Source organism: Tursiops truncatus, chromosome 5 (genome assembly GCF_011762595.2).
Source record: "Tursiops truncatus isolate mTurTru1 chromosome 5, mTurTru1.mat.Y, whole genome shotgun sequence".
Taxonomy (NCBI): Eukaryota; Metazoa; Chordata; class Mammalia; order Artiodactyla; family Delphinidae; genus Tursiops; species Tursiops truncatus.
In genome coordinates this window covers 117501524-117515013 of record NC_047038.1, presented here as the reverse complement: position 1 = coordinate 117515013, position 13490 = coordinate 117501524, and the positions used below count along the sequence as shown (strand labels likewise).

At 40.4% G+C, this 13490-nt stretch overlaps 1 protein-coding gene across 1 annotated transcript in view; it reads right to left on the bottom strand.

Annotated features, from left to right (window-relative positions):
* Nucleotides 1-433: 433 nt before the first annotated feature.
* The window catches only part of SETD7 (SET domain containing 7, histone lysine methyltransferase), a 109499-nt gene continuing 96442 nt past the window's right edge, over nt 434-13490 (bottom strand). The window contains exons 10-11 of the transcript XR_012332164.1: nt 1091-1261; nt 434-744 (exon numbers count right to left, since the gene is read on the bottom strand). The gene's annotated coding sequence lies outside the window, so the exon portion shown is untranslated. The remainder of the gene's footprint in view (nt 745-1090; nt 1262-13490) is intronic.

Below are 13490 nucleotides of genomic sequence, written 5' to 3'. Positions count from 1 at the left end.
GCAAGCTGGGGAACGTCATAGGAGAAGCTCCCAGGCCTGTTGGCAATGATGTTTGAGGACTGACCAATGTGCTTCGCTGTAGGTTGTGAGGTTTAACGATATCCTCATCCTTTAACTGGTCCACAAGTTGAGAGCAAAGAGCTCAGTACAGAGCTCTTGATGTAAGGCTGTGCATGGCAGATGGCCCTCATATCAAGTGTCTTGAGTGATGGATGACCTGTGACAACAAGTTCCTTGACAAATTTTTTTAGTGACTGTGTGCACAGTAATTGGCTTGGAAGGATGTGGGAGAAGACACCACAAATATAAAGTATATTTGAATTGCCTCTCAATCAAGAGAAAAAATAGAAGCAACCAAATAAAAATATTTGGAACCTATGAAATTAAATTTCACAGTAAAAGAAAAATGATCATTTTATATATGAAGAGGTACGCAACCTCAGTGATGGTCAGGGGGAAATAAATTACAAAGCCAATGTAATCATTTTTCTTCTCTTATATAGAAAACGTAAAGTGCCTTTGTAGCGTCTCTTGTCAACATCAGTGGAAACAAGCCCTTTGATGTACTCTTGCAGGGAGTATACATGACTAATATCCCTTTTGAGGCAGTTTGTCCCCTCGTTTGCTTCTACACGTTCTGGACTTTTGGGGTTCTGTGGTGCTGATGTCTGTGTGATGATCTGGAAATTTGCTATGTCCTTCCACCTCTGGTCAATCTCCTTCAGGCATTGATAACTTGATTTCCTGAAGTAGAAGAAAAAAGGCAAAAAAAATCATATACACATTGAGACAAGACAGTGGAATAGAAGGACGTGGAGTTCAAAAAGAAAAAGAAAACCAAACCACCAAATAGTTCTGTCTCATTACTTCAACCTCACGTTTCGCCCCCAGATAAATCCCAACTCCTGGAAAACCACTCTGCAGAGGGAGCTGTCCTCTGGAGGTGGGGAGACTGTAAAGGAGGAGGCTAGAGGTGGGAAACTTACCAGCAGGAGACCTGGCGACCAGGTAACTTTTCAGAGCTCTTCCAGCCCAGAGAGTCCACCGTCCTTTGGGGGGATGGGGCTTCGTTAGGGGTAGGAGTGCCCACCTGGATCTGGAGACTGTGGTCCCACGCAGATGCGACCAGGCACTACAGGTCCGAGGAGGGCTCAGTTGCTGCACCATCCTTCCCAGGTCCCTCTGTCCCAGGTCAGTCCAGCCTTGGGACCCAAGCCGGCTCATATTCTAGGGGTGGCACGGCAGCCCGGGTCACTGAGGCCTGAGGGGAACACACGAGGCATTGTTTTAAATTTAATTTTTATTTTATATTGCAGTTTACTTGATTTATCATATTGTGTTGTTTTAGGTGTTCAGCAGGTTGATTCAGTTGCACATAGACATATATATGTTCTTTATTCCTATTCTTCTCAATATAGGTTATTAAAGAGTGTTGGGTAGAGTTCCCTGTGCTGAACAGTAGGTCCTTGTTGATGATCAATTTATACATATTCCGGCATATATGCTAATCCCACCTTCTCATTTGTCCCTTCCTGCTACCTTTCCCCTTTGGTGAACACATGTTTGTTTTCTAAGTCTATGAGCCGGATATTGTTTTATAAATTGATTCCTTTGTATCAGGGTTTGAATTAGACCTATAAGTGATATCATGTGAGATTTCTCTTTCCTTTCTGACTTACTTCACTTAGTATGATCACTTCTAAGTCCATCCGTGTTGCTGCAAGTGGCATTATTTCCATTTTTATGGCTGAGCAGTATTCCATTGTCTATATGTACTCCCTCTTCTTTGTCCATTCATTGGTCTGTGAACATTTTCTTTGCTTCCATGTCTTGGCCATTGAACATACGGATGCTACGGCCGTTGGGGTACGCAGGTGTTTTCGAATGCTGATTTTCTCTGGATATCTCCAAAGGAGTGGGACTGCTGGATCATCTGGTCTCTTTATTATTAATTTTTTAAGGAACCTCCATACTGTTGTTTATCGTGGCAGTTACCAGGTTCCATTTCCACCAGCAGCGTAGGCACGTTCCCTTTTCTCCACGCTCTCGCCGGCTCTTACTGTTTGTAGACATTTTGATGATGGCCATTGTGACTGGTCCGAGGTGATACCTCCTTGTAGTTTTTTTTTTGTTTTTTTTTGCGGTACGCGGGCCTCTCACTACTGCGGCCTCTCCCGTTGCGGAGCACAGGCTCCGGACGCGCAGGCTCAGCGGCCATGGCTCACGGGCCCAGCTGCTCCACGGCATGTGGGATCTTCCCGGACCGGGGCACGAACCCGTGTCCCCTGCATCGGCAGGCGGACTCTCAACCACTGCGCCACCAGGGAAGCCCCCTCCCTTGTAGTTTTGATATCCGTTTCTCTGATAGGTAGGGCTGCTGAGCACCTTGAGTTTTGCTTTTTTTTTTTTCTTTTATTCGTGTGTGTAGAAGTTACCTCTTTAAATTGGCTTCTTCACGGTCGTCAGAGTTTTAAATTCTTTTTTCCATTTCCTACCCAAGGACATTTCTTGAGGGCAGGTGTCATTTACAGCCCCCCAGGCTTTGTGAATATGAAGTGCTCATAAGCACTGGTTTTAAAGCTGTTGTTGCGGTATCGGCCACAAGGTGGCAGGATTTCTTCATCCCCAAAGCTGGTTATTCTTGCCACAAGAACCTGAGAGAAAGTTGTATTTCTGGGTGTAAATTCTAGTGGTATGGGGCTGAAAAATCAACCAAGGAGACTTCCCTGGCGGTCCAGTGGTTAACACTCTGATCTTCCAGTATAGGGGCTCGGGTTCAATTTCTGGTCTGGGAAATTGGATTGCCCATGCCACGTGGCCAAAAAAAAAAAAAAAAAAAAAAGAGGAAGAAAAAAAGAGAAAGAAAAACAACCTAAGGGGTTGCGTCTCATTAATTCTTTGCCCTTACACTTCACCCCCGGGCAAATTCCAACCCCTGGGACACCATACTGCAGAGAGAGCTGTTCTCTGGAGGTGGGGAGACTGTAAGGGAGGAGGCTAGAGGCGGGAAACTCACCAGCAGGAGACCTGGAGACCAGCTGACTTTTCAGAGCTCTTCCAGCCCAGAGAGTCCACCGTCCTCTGGGTGCACTGGGCTTGGTTCAGGGGTAGGAGTGCCCACCTGGATCTGGAGACTGTGGTCCCATGCAGTCGGGACCAGGCACTACAGGTCCAAGGAGGGCTAATTTGCTGCACCATCCTTCCCAGGTCCCTCTGTCCCAGGTCAGTCCATCCTTGGGACCCATGCCGGAGATGTGACACAAGCACAGGTCACCGAGGGCTGAGAGGGACGTAGGAGGCATTTCGTTTTTGAATTTGTTTTATTTTATATTGGAGTAGATTGTTTAACAATGTTGTATTGTTTTAGGTGTTCAGCAAGTTGATTCAGTTTTACGTAGAAATATATCTGGTTTTTTTCTGATTCTTTCCCCATATAGTTTATTAAAGAGTGTTGGGTAGAGTTCCCTGTGGCATACACAGGTCTTTGTTGATTATCGATTTCACATATATTATGGGGAACATGCTATACCTCATTTGTCCCTTTCCACCACCTTTCCACTTTGGTATCCATACTTTTGTTTTCTAGGTCTGTGAGGCTGTTTATGTTTTGTAAATTGGTTCCTTTGTATTAATGTCTGGTTTCCACCTTTAAGTCACATCATGTAATATTTCTCTTTCCTTTCTGACTTACTTCACTTAGTATGATCACCCCTAAGTCCGCCCGTGTTGCTTCAATGGGCATTATTTCATTTTTTTTTTAACGGCTGAGTAACATTCCATGGTCCTGGGTGTATAAACAGCAAAAAACAGAATTTGAAAAACTTTCACCCCAACATTCACTGTAGCACTATTTACAATAGCCAAGACATGGAATCAACCGAAATGTCCATCAACAGATGAATGGATAGAGAAGAACTGGTACATAGACACAACAGAATATTATTCAGCCATAAAAAGGAAGGAAATCATGCCATCTGCAGCAATACGGAGGGAATCTCAGACGATCATACTAAGTGAAGTAAGTCAGACAGAGCAAGACAAATATCATATGATAACCCTTATAGGTGGACTCTAGAAAGTGATACCAGTAAACTAATTTCAAGAGAGAAACAGACTCAAAGTTAGTTATTAGAGACGTGCAAATCAAAACTACAAAGAGGTATCACCTTGCACCAGTTAGAATGGCCATCACCAAAAAGTCTACAAACTGTAAATGCTAGCAAGGGAGTGGAGAAAAGGGAACCTTCCTACACTGTTGGTGAGAATGTAAACAGGTCACAGCCACTAGGGAGAACAGTAGGGCGGTTCCTTAACAAGCTAAAAATAGAGCTACCATATGATCCGGCAGTCCCACTCCTGGGCGTGTATCAGGAGAAAACCAGAATTTGAAAAACATGCACCCCAACATTCACTGCCACACTAGTTACAACAGCCAAGGCATGGAAGCAACCAAAATGTCCATCAACAGATGAATCAATAAAGAAGAAGTGGTACATCGAGACAAATGAATATTATTCGCCATAAAAAAAGACTGAAATAATGCCATTAGCAGCAACATGGATAGACCTAGAGATGATCACACTAAGTGAAGCAAGTCATATAGAGACAAAAAAATATCATATGATATCACTTAGTGGTGGAATCAAATAAGTGATACCAAGGAACTAATTTGTAAAAGAGACACAGATTTAGAAAAACAACTTATGGTTACCAAAGGAGAACGTTGGGGGGAAGGGATAAATTAGGAGGTTGAGATGTACGTAAACACACTAATACAAACGAAACAGCTAATCAACAGGGACCAACTGTATAGTTCAGGGAACTCTACTCGACACTCTTTAATAATCTATTGGGAACAGAGTCCGAAAAAGAATAGATAAATGTATATGTATAACTGAATCAACTTGCTGTACACCTACAAATCACAACATTGTAATTAAACTTTACTCCAGGAAAACAACAAAAATTAAATTAAAAAAAAACAAGAAGCGATTATCACAGGCATTTGGGTGTATGTTCTGGTTAATTCCCCTGTAATTTACAACACACAGAGGAGTGCAACTAAGGCTCTGGTTGCCCCAGTAACCAGTGTTGGGCATGAAGAAATCCTTCCACCACCCTGTGGTCATTTTCTTTAACAGCAAGTTACAAACCAGGTCATTTGGGCACTTCATATTCACAAGCACTCCTGGGCTATGAATGACACGTACCCTCAAGAAATGTCCTGGGGTAGGTAATTGAAAAAGAAGTCAAAGACGGCAGCCTTTCAAGATGCCAATTTCAATAGGTAAATTTTACTCTCACCATTTAAAAAAAAAAAAAAGCACGTGAAAATTTGTTCAACATAGCTAGCTAATTATTAGAGACACGCAAATCGAAATCTCAACGAGGTATCACCTCGCGCCAGCCAGAATTTACAGTCTACGAACTGTAAATGCTGGCAAGGGTGTGGAGAAAAGGCAAGCCTCCTACACTGTTGGTGGGACTGTAAACTGGTCACAGCCACTGGAGAACAGTATGAAGGTTCCTTAACAAGCTAAAAATAGAGCTAGCATATGATCCGGCAGTCCCACTCCTGGGCGTATACCTGGAGAAAACCAGAATTCGAAAAACATGCACCCCAACGTTCACTGCCACACTAGTTACAACAGCCAAGGCATGGAAGCAACCAAAACGTCCATCGACAGATGAATCAATAAAGAAGTGGTACATAGAGACTACTGAATATTACTCAACCATAAAATAGACTGAAATAATGCCATTTGCAGCAGCATAGTATAATCATCCCTAGGTCCATCTGTGTGAAGTAAGTCAGATAGAGAAAGACAAATATCATATGATATCACTTGTAGGTGGAATCTAAAAATTAATACCAATGAGCTGATTTACAAAAGACAGATCACAGACTTGGAAAACATATTTATGTTTACCAAAGAGGAAAGGTGGGGTAAAGGGATAAATTAGGCGGTTGGGATTAAATATACATACTAAGACATATAAAATAGGTGATCAAAAAGAACTACTGTAGCACAGGGAACTCTGCTCAACATTCTGTAATAATCTATGTGGGATAAGAATTCAAAAATGAATAGACATATGTATATGTAGAACTGAAGAAGTTGATGTTGACCTACAAAGGAACACAACACTGTAAATCAACATTACTCCAACAAAAAATAAAAATTAAATTAAAATTAAAATATAGGTAATGAGACGCAAGCTTTTGGGTGTTTGTTCTGGTATAGTTGACGCTAATTTACAGCCCAGGAACGTGAATCCCACTAAAGCTCTGGTTGCCTGAGTAACCAGAGTTGGTCATGAAGAAATGCTGCCGCCTTGTGGCCGTTTTCCATAACAGCAAGTTAAAAACCAGCGCTTCTGGGCATGTAACACTCACAGGTACTGTGGGGCTGTAAATGAACTTGCCCGGAAGAAATGTCTTGGGGTAGGCAATCAAAAATGAATTCAAAAGAGGACAGACTTTGAAAAAGCCAATTTCAACAGGTAAATATTACTCACACTGTTAAAAAAAAACACGTGCAAAGATGCTAAACATCACTAATTATGAGAGACATGTAAGTCAAAACTACAAGGAGGTATCACATTGCACCTGTCAGAATGGCCATCATCAAAAAGTTTGCAAACAATAAATGCTAGATAGGGAACCTCCTATGCTGTTGATGGGAATGTAAAGTGGTCACAGCCACTATGGAGGTTCCTTACCAAGCTAAAAATTGAGCTACCTATGATCCGGCAGTCCCACTCCTGGGCATATAGCCAGAGAAAACCAGAATTTGAAAAGACACTTGCTCCCCGACTTTCACTGCAACACTATTTACAATAGCCAAGACATGGAAGCAACCAAAATGTTCATCAACAGATGAATGGCTAAAGAAGAAGTGGCGCATGGGCACAATAGAATATTATTCAGCCATAAAAAAAATAATGAAATACTGCCATTTGCAGCAACACGGGTCAACCTAGAGATGATCATACTAAGTGAAGTAAGTCAGAGAAAGACAAATATCATATGATATCACTTATAGGTGGAATCTAGTAAGTGATAAAAAATGAACTAATTTGTAAAAGAGAAGCAGACTTAAAGACTTAGAAAACAAACTTACAGTTAACAAAGCTGACTGGTGGGGGGAAGGAATAAATTAGGAGGTTGGGATTAACATATACACACTAATACAAATCAAATAGATAATCACCAGGGACTAACTGTATAGACCAGGGAACTCTGCCCAACACTCTGTAATATCCTATATGGGTACACAATCTGAAAAAGAATGGATATATGTATATGTATAACTGAATCAACTTGCTGTACACCTACAAAACACAGCATTGTAAATAAACTTTACTCCAATAAAAATAAAAACTAAATACACTGTGGTTCTTGTGCCCCAGGAACCAGAGCTGGGTATGAAGAAATCCTTCCACCTTGTGGCCATTCACTGTAACAGCAAGTTTAAAACCAGTGCTTTTGGGTCCTTTAATAGTCACAAAGACTTCAGGGTTGTAAACGACAGGCGCCCCCAATAAATGTCCTGGGGTAGGTAATGGAAAAACAATTCAAAACAGGGCAGACTTTCAAGAGGCCAATTTCATGAGGTAAATTTTACTCACACTGTCTCTTTTCAAAAAAAGCACATGAAAAGATGCTTAATATCACTAATTATTAGAGACATACAAATCAAAACTACAATGAGTTATCACCTCCCACCCGTCAGAATGGCCATCATCAAAAAGTCTACAAACAATAAATGCTGCAGAGGACCTGGAGAAAAGGGTACCTTCCTATGCTGTTAGTGGAATGTAACCTGGTAACAGCCACTATCAAGAAGAATATGAAGGTTCCTTAAAAAACTAAAAATAGAGCTAGTATATGATCTGGTAGCCCACTCCTGGGCGTATATCGGGAGAAAACCAGAATTCGAAAAGACACATGGTCCCCAACGTTCACTGCAGCACTATTTACAATAGCCAAGACATGGAATCAACCAAAATGTCCATTGACAGATGAATGGCTAAAGAAGTGGTACATACAGACAGCTGAATATTACTCAGCCATAAAGAAAGAATGAAATAATGCCATTTGCAGTAACGTGGATGGAACTAGAGATGATAATACTAAGTAAGTCAGACAGAGAAAGACAAATATCATACGATATCACTTTTATGTGGCATCTAAAAAAATGATAGAAATGAACTAATTTACAAAACAGAAAGAGACTCACAGACTTCAAATATCCTTTAGGGAGAAAATTTTAAAAATCTATTACAGGTCATTAAATGTCAACCTGAAAAAAATAAGCAATAATTAACATTGTAAAGGTATTTATTCTCCTCCAATGAATCTGTACCAGGCATTAGCACACTAAACCTGCAGATCACATCCAGCCCACCATCTTCTTTTGTAAACAAAATTTTATTGAATGGCAAAAAAAGAAACCCACGAGACATCACGTCACACCTGTCAAAATGGCTATTATCCAAAAGTCTACAAATAACAAATGTTATTGAGGATATGGAGAAAAGGGAACCCTAGTACGCTGTTGGTAGGATTGTAAATTGGTACACCCACTATGAAAACAATACGGAGGTCCTGAAAAAACTAAAAGTAGAACTATCATATTTGCCAACAATTACACCGCTGGGTATTTGTCCAAAGAAAATGAAAACACCAATTTGACAGGATACATGCACCCCAATGTTCATAGTAGCATTATCTCCAATTGCCACAATATGGAAGCAAACTAAATGTCTATCAACAGATGAATGGGTAAAGAAGATGTATACACAATAGACTATTACTCAGCCATTAAATAGAATCAAATTCTGCCACTTGCAACAACATGGATGGGCCTAGAATGTATTATATCTAGTGAAATAAGTTAGAGACAAATGCTCTATGTTCTCCCTTGTATGTGGAATCTAAGAAATGCAAGAAAGGAATGTATACAACAAAATAGGAATAGACTCAGAGAATAAATTAGTGGTTACTGGTGGGGAGAGTGAAGGGGGGAGGGAATGATGGTAGTTTGTTTCTCTTAATCCAATACCCCTATGTAGAAAATAAACAAATTAGGATGTATTGTACAACCCAGGGAAACATAGCCGTTATTTTGTAATATCTTTAAATGGAGCATAATCTATACAAATATTAAGTCAATATGTTGTACCCCTGAGACTAATGTAATATTGTAAATCAACTATACTTCAATTTAAAAAATCCATACAGTGGCTGAGTGGATTAAAAAAAGATCAACTATATACTGGGTACAAGAGATTCGTGTGAACTTTAAGGCCATATGTAGGATAAAACTGAATGACTGGAAAAAAGATATTTCATGCAAATGATAATTACTTGACTAGTCTATTATCAGGCAAAAAAGACTTTAAGTCAAACCTCTCACAGAAACAAAGGCTATCATATAATGATAAAGTGATTAATTCATCAAGAAATTATGACAATTATAAATATGTATGTATCCAGCATTGGAGCCTCTAAACATATAAAGAAAATATTAACACATATAAAGGGGAAAACGTGCAGAAATGAAATAATGGTAAGAAATGTCAATACCCAACTTTCAACACGATAGATCATCCGGACAGATTATCAATCAGAAACTTGAACACACACTTGATATCAAGGGAGCCTAACAGACATATATAATACATGCCACTCAACAGCAGCAAAATTTCCATTCTTCTTAAGTACACACAGAACATTTCCTAGGATAGATCAAATGTTAAGCCACAAAAGAAGTCTTCAAAAATCCAAGAAGATTGAAATCGTGTCAAGTAACTCTTCCAGCCACAACGGTATGAAGCTGAAATTCAATATTAAGAAGAAGAATTGAAAATTCAAGAACACTTGGAAATTGCACATCAAGCTTCTGAAGAGCCAATGCATACAAGAATAAATGAAAAGGGGAATAAAAGACATAAAGCAAACAAAATTGGAAACAAGAATAAATCAAAAGGGAAATAAAAGACATAAAGCAAACAAAATTGGAAACACAAAGTACATAAACTTATGGAATACAGAAAAATCAATTCCGTTCAAAGAGTTGTATTTACAGTTATAAATGCATATATTTTAAAAAAAGTTCTTGACAGGGGATCAAGATGATAGAGTAGGAAGATACTGAGCTCCCCTCCTCCCACAGACACACCCAAATTACAACTTACACAGAAATTACCTCTGTCATGACCTGAAGACTAGCAGAGAAAATTTTCCACAACTAAAGATATAAAGAGGGAGAAACCACAAGGCGGGTAGGAGGATTGGCAACACAGTCTAGTTAGAGCCCACACCTGCAGCACAGTGACCCACAGTTGAAGATCTCACAACTGCATAGGTCCTCCACAAGGAGGGCAAGGTCTGAGCCCTCCACTAGGCTGCTCAGCCCAGGGTTCCTGCATTGGGAAGGAAAGAACACAGCGGGTCTGGCTTTGAAAACCTGCAGGGCTTACTTTCAGGACAGCTGGAGGCGAAAGGAAACCGAGACTTTGCTCTCATAGGGCACACACAAAATCTCACGTGTTCTCAGTCCCTGGGCAGTGCTGGTGGTTTGAAAGACTCCTGGGTCAGACCTACCTGCTCATCTCGGAGAGCTTCTTGGAAAGGCAAGAGGCAGCTGGGACTCTTGCTAGGGACTGAGACATTGGCAGGCAACATTTTAGAGTCTTCCCTCTAACTGATTAGTATCAAAGGCCTGCCCCATCAACCACCATGCCTACAGCACTTCTGCATCACCAGGCCTCACAACCAGACACACTGGGGGCCTACCCTATCTACCTGTGCACCTGGAGCGCCACACAGCCACCCATAATGCAGGTGTGCCTTTCCTACCAGCACCCACGGCAATCACATAATGCTGGGCCTCACGTCAGTTTAGGTCAGTGTCCAACACCGCCTCCCAGCTTGTCCACAGTAGTTGGCTCTGCCAGAAGAGAAAGGTGTATGAAGCCCAGAGAGGGGACACCCCTGGAACATCTGGCTCTGCTGGCCACAGGAGAATGTGCTGCTGGGCCCTATAGGCCATCTCCTGTATAAGGCCACTTCTCCAAGACCAGGAAAGGTAATGAACTGGAGCTAATGACTAGAAATGCACAGAGAATTGGGAAACATAAGGAAAGAGAGGAGTATGTGACAAATGAAGTAACAAGACACAACATCAGAAAAAGAACTAGATAAAACAGAGATAAGCATTCTACCCCCTCCTCACACACACCAAGAAAAGTGTTCAAGGTAGTGATTCTAAACATGCTCACTCAAGTCAGGAGAAGAATAGATGCACATGGTGAAAACTTCAACAAAGAGTAATAAAATATCAAAAAAACCCAAACACCTGAAAAATACAATAACTGAGATTAAAACACACACACACACACACACACACACACACACACACACACACACACTCACTGTAGAAGGAAGCAACACTATATAATACAGAAGAAAAGATCAGTGATCTGGAAGACAGAGTAGTGAAAATCACCCAAGCTGAGTAGCAAGAAGAAAAAAGAATTAAGACAATAGGTAATGGGACCTCTGAGGCAACATCAAGAATGTTAACATGAGCATTATAGGGGTCCCAGAAAGAAAAGAAGAGAGAAAGGGGCAGAGAACTTATTAGAGGATATAATAACTGATAACTTTCCTAACTGGGGGAAGGAAACAGACATCCAGGTCCAGGAAACACAGAGTCCCAAACACGATGAAGACAAACAAGTCCACATCAAGACACGTTATAGTTAAAGTATTAGAAATTAAAGATAAAGAGAGATCATAGAAGCAGTGAAATAAAAGCAACTAGTTATGTGCAAGGTATTCCTGTAAGACTATCTGCTGACTTTTCAGCACACTTTGCAGACCAGGAAGGAATGACAGGATATATTCAATGGGCTAAAAGGAAAAAAGCCTACAAAAAGAATACTCTACCAGCAAGATTACAATTCAGAATTGAAGGAGAGATCACGAGTTTCCTATACCTGGGACTTCCCTGGTGGCGCAGTGGTTAAGAATCCACCTGCCAATGCAGGGGACACAGGTTTGATCCCTGGTCCTGGAAGATTCCACATGCCACGGAGCAACTAAGCCAGTGCGCCACAACTACTGAGCCTGTACTCTAGAGCCCACGAGCCACAACTACTGAGGCTGTGCACCACAACTACTGATGCCTGCGTGCCACAACTACTGAAGCCCACGCGCCTAGGACCTGTGCTCCACAACAAAAGAAGCCAGCGCAATGAGAAGCTCGTGCACCGCAACGAAGAGTAACCACACTCGCTGCAACTAGAGAAAGCCCGCGCACAGCAGCGAAGAACCAAGGCAGCCATAACTAACTATTTTTTTAAAAAAAGGTTTCCCAGACTAGCAAAAGCTAAATGAGTTCATCACTAATAAAGCAGCCTTATAAGAAATGTTGAAGGAATTTACTTAGGCTTAAAAGAAGTGTCACTAATTAGTAACAAGAAAACACACAAAAGTAAAAATCTCACTGAAAACGTATACATATAGTAAGGGTAGTAGATCAAACACTTATTAAGCTTCTGTAAAGAATAAAAGACAAAAGTAGTATTTTTTTTTAAAGAGAGAGGGTCCAAATAAATCAGCAATGAAAGAGATGAAGTTACAAGAGACAACACAGAAATACAAAGTATCTGAGATTACTACAAACAATTATACACCAATGAATTGGACAACCTAGAAGAAGTGGATAAATTCCCAGAAACATCAATCTTCCAAGACTGAATCAGGAATAAATAAAAAATCTAAACATAGCAATTACTAGAAATGAAATTGAATCAGTAATCGAAAAACTCCCAATAAACAGAAGTGCAGGACCAGGTGGCTTCACTCATAAATTCTACCAAACATTCAAAGGAAAGTTGACATCTATCCTTCTCAAACTATCCCCCATAATTGAAGAAGTATTGTTTCCAAACTTATGGATGAAAACCAGATAAAGACACTACCAAAAAAAGTAAATTACAGGTGAAAAGCCCTGACGAACATAGATGCAAAAATCCTCAACAAAATATTAGTAAACTGAATTCAACAATATATTAAAAGAACCATACACCATGATCTAATGGGATTTATCTTGCCAATGCAGGAATGATTCAATATATGCAAATCATTTAAGTGACAGACCAGATTAGCAGAACAAAGGATAAAATCATATCACCATCTTCATACCTCCAGCAAAAGCAGATGGCAAAATTCAACAAAATTCAAATTTTGATTTATGATAAAAACTCTCAACAAAGTGGGTATAAAGGCAACATACATTTCTATAATAAAGGGCATGTATGACAAAATCAGAGCTAACATCATACTCAATGGTTAAAAGCTGAGAGAATTTCCTCTAAGAACAGGAGCGTGACAAGGATCCCTACTCTCATCACTTTTATTCAACACAGTATTAATAGTCCTAGCCACAGCAAAAAGACAAAATAAAAATAAAAAC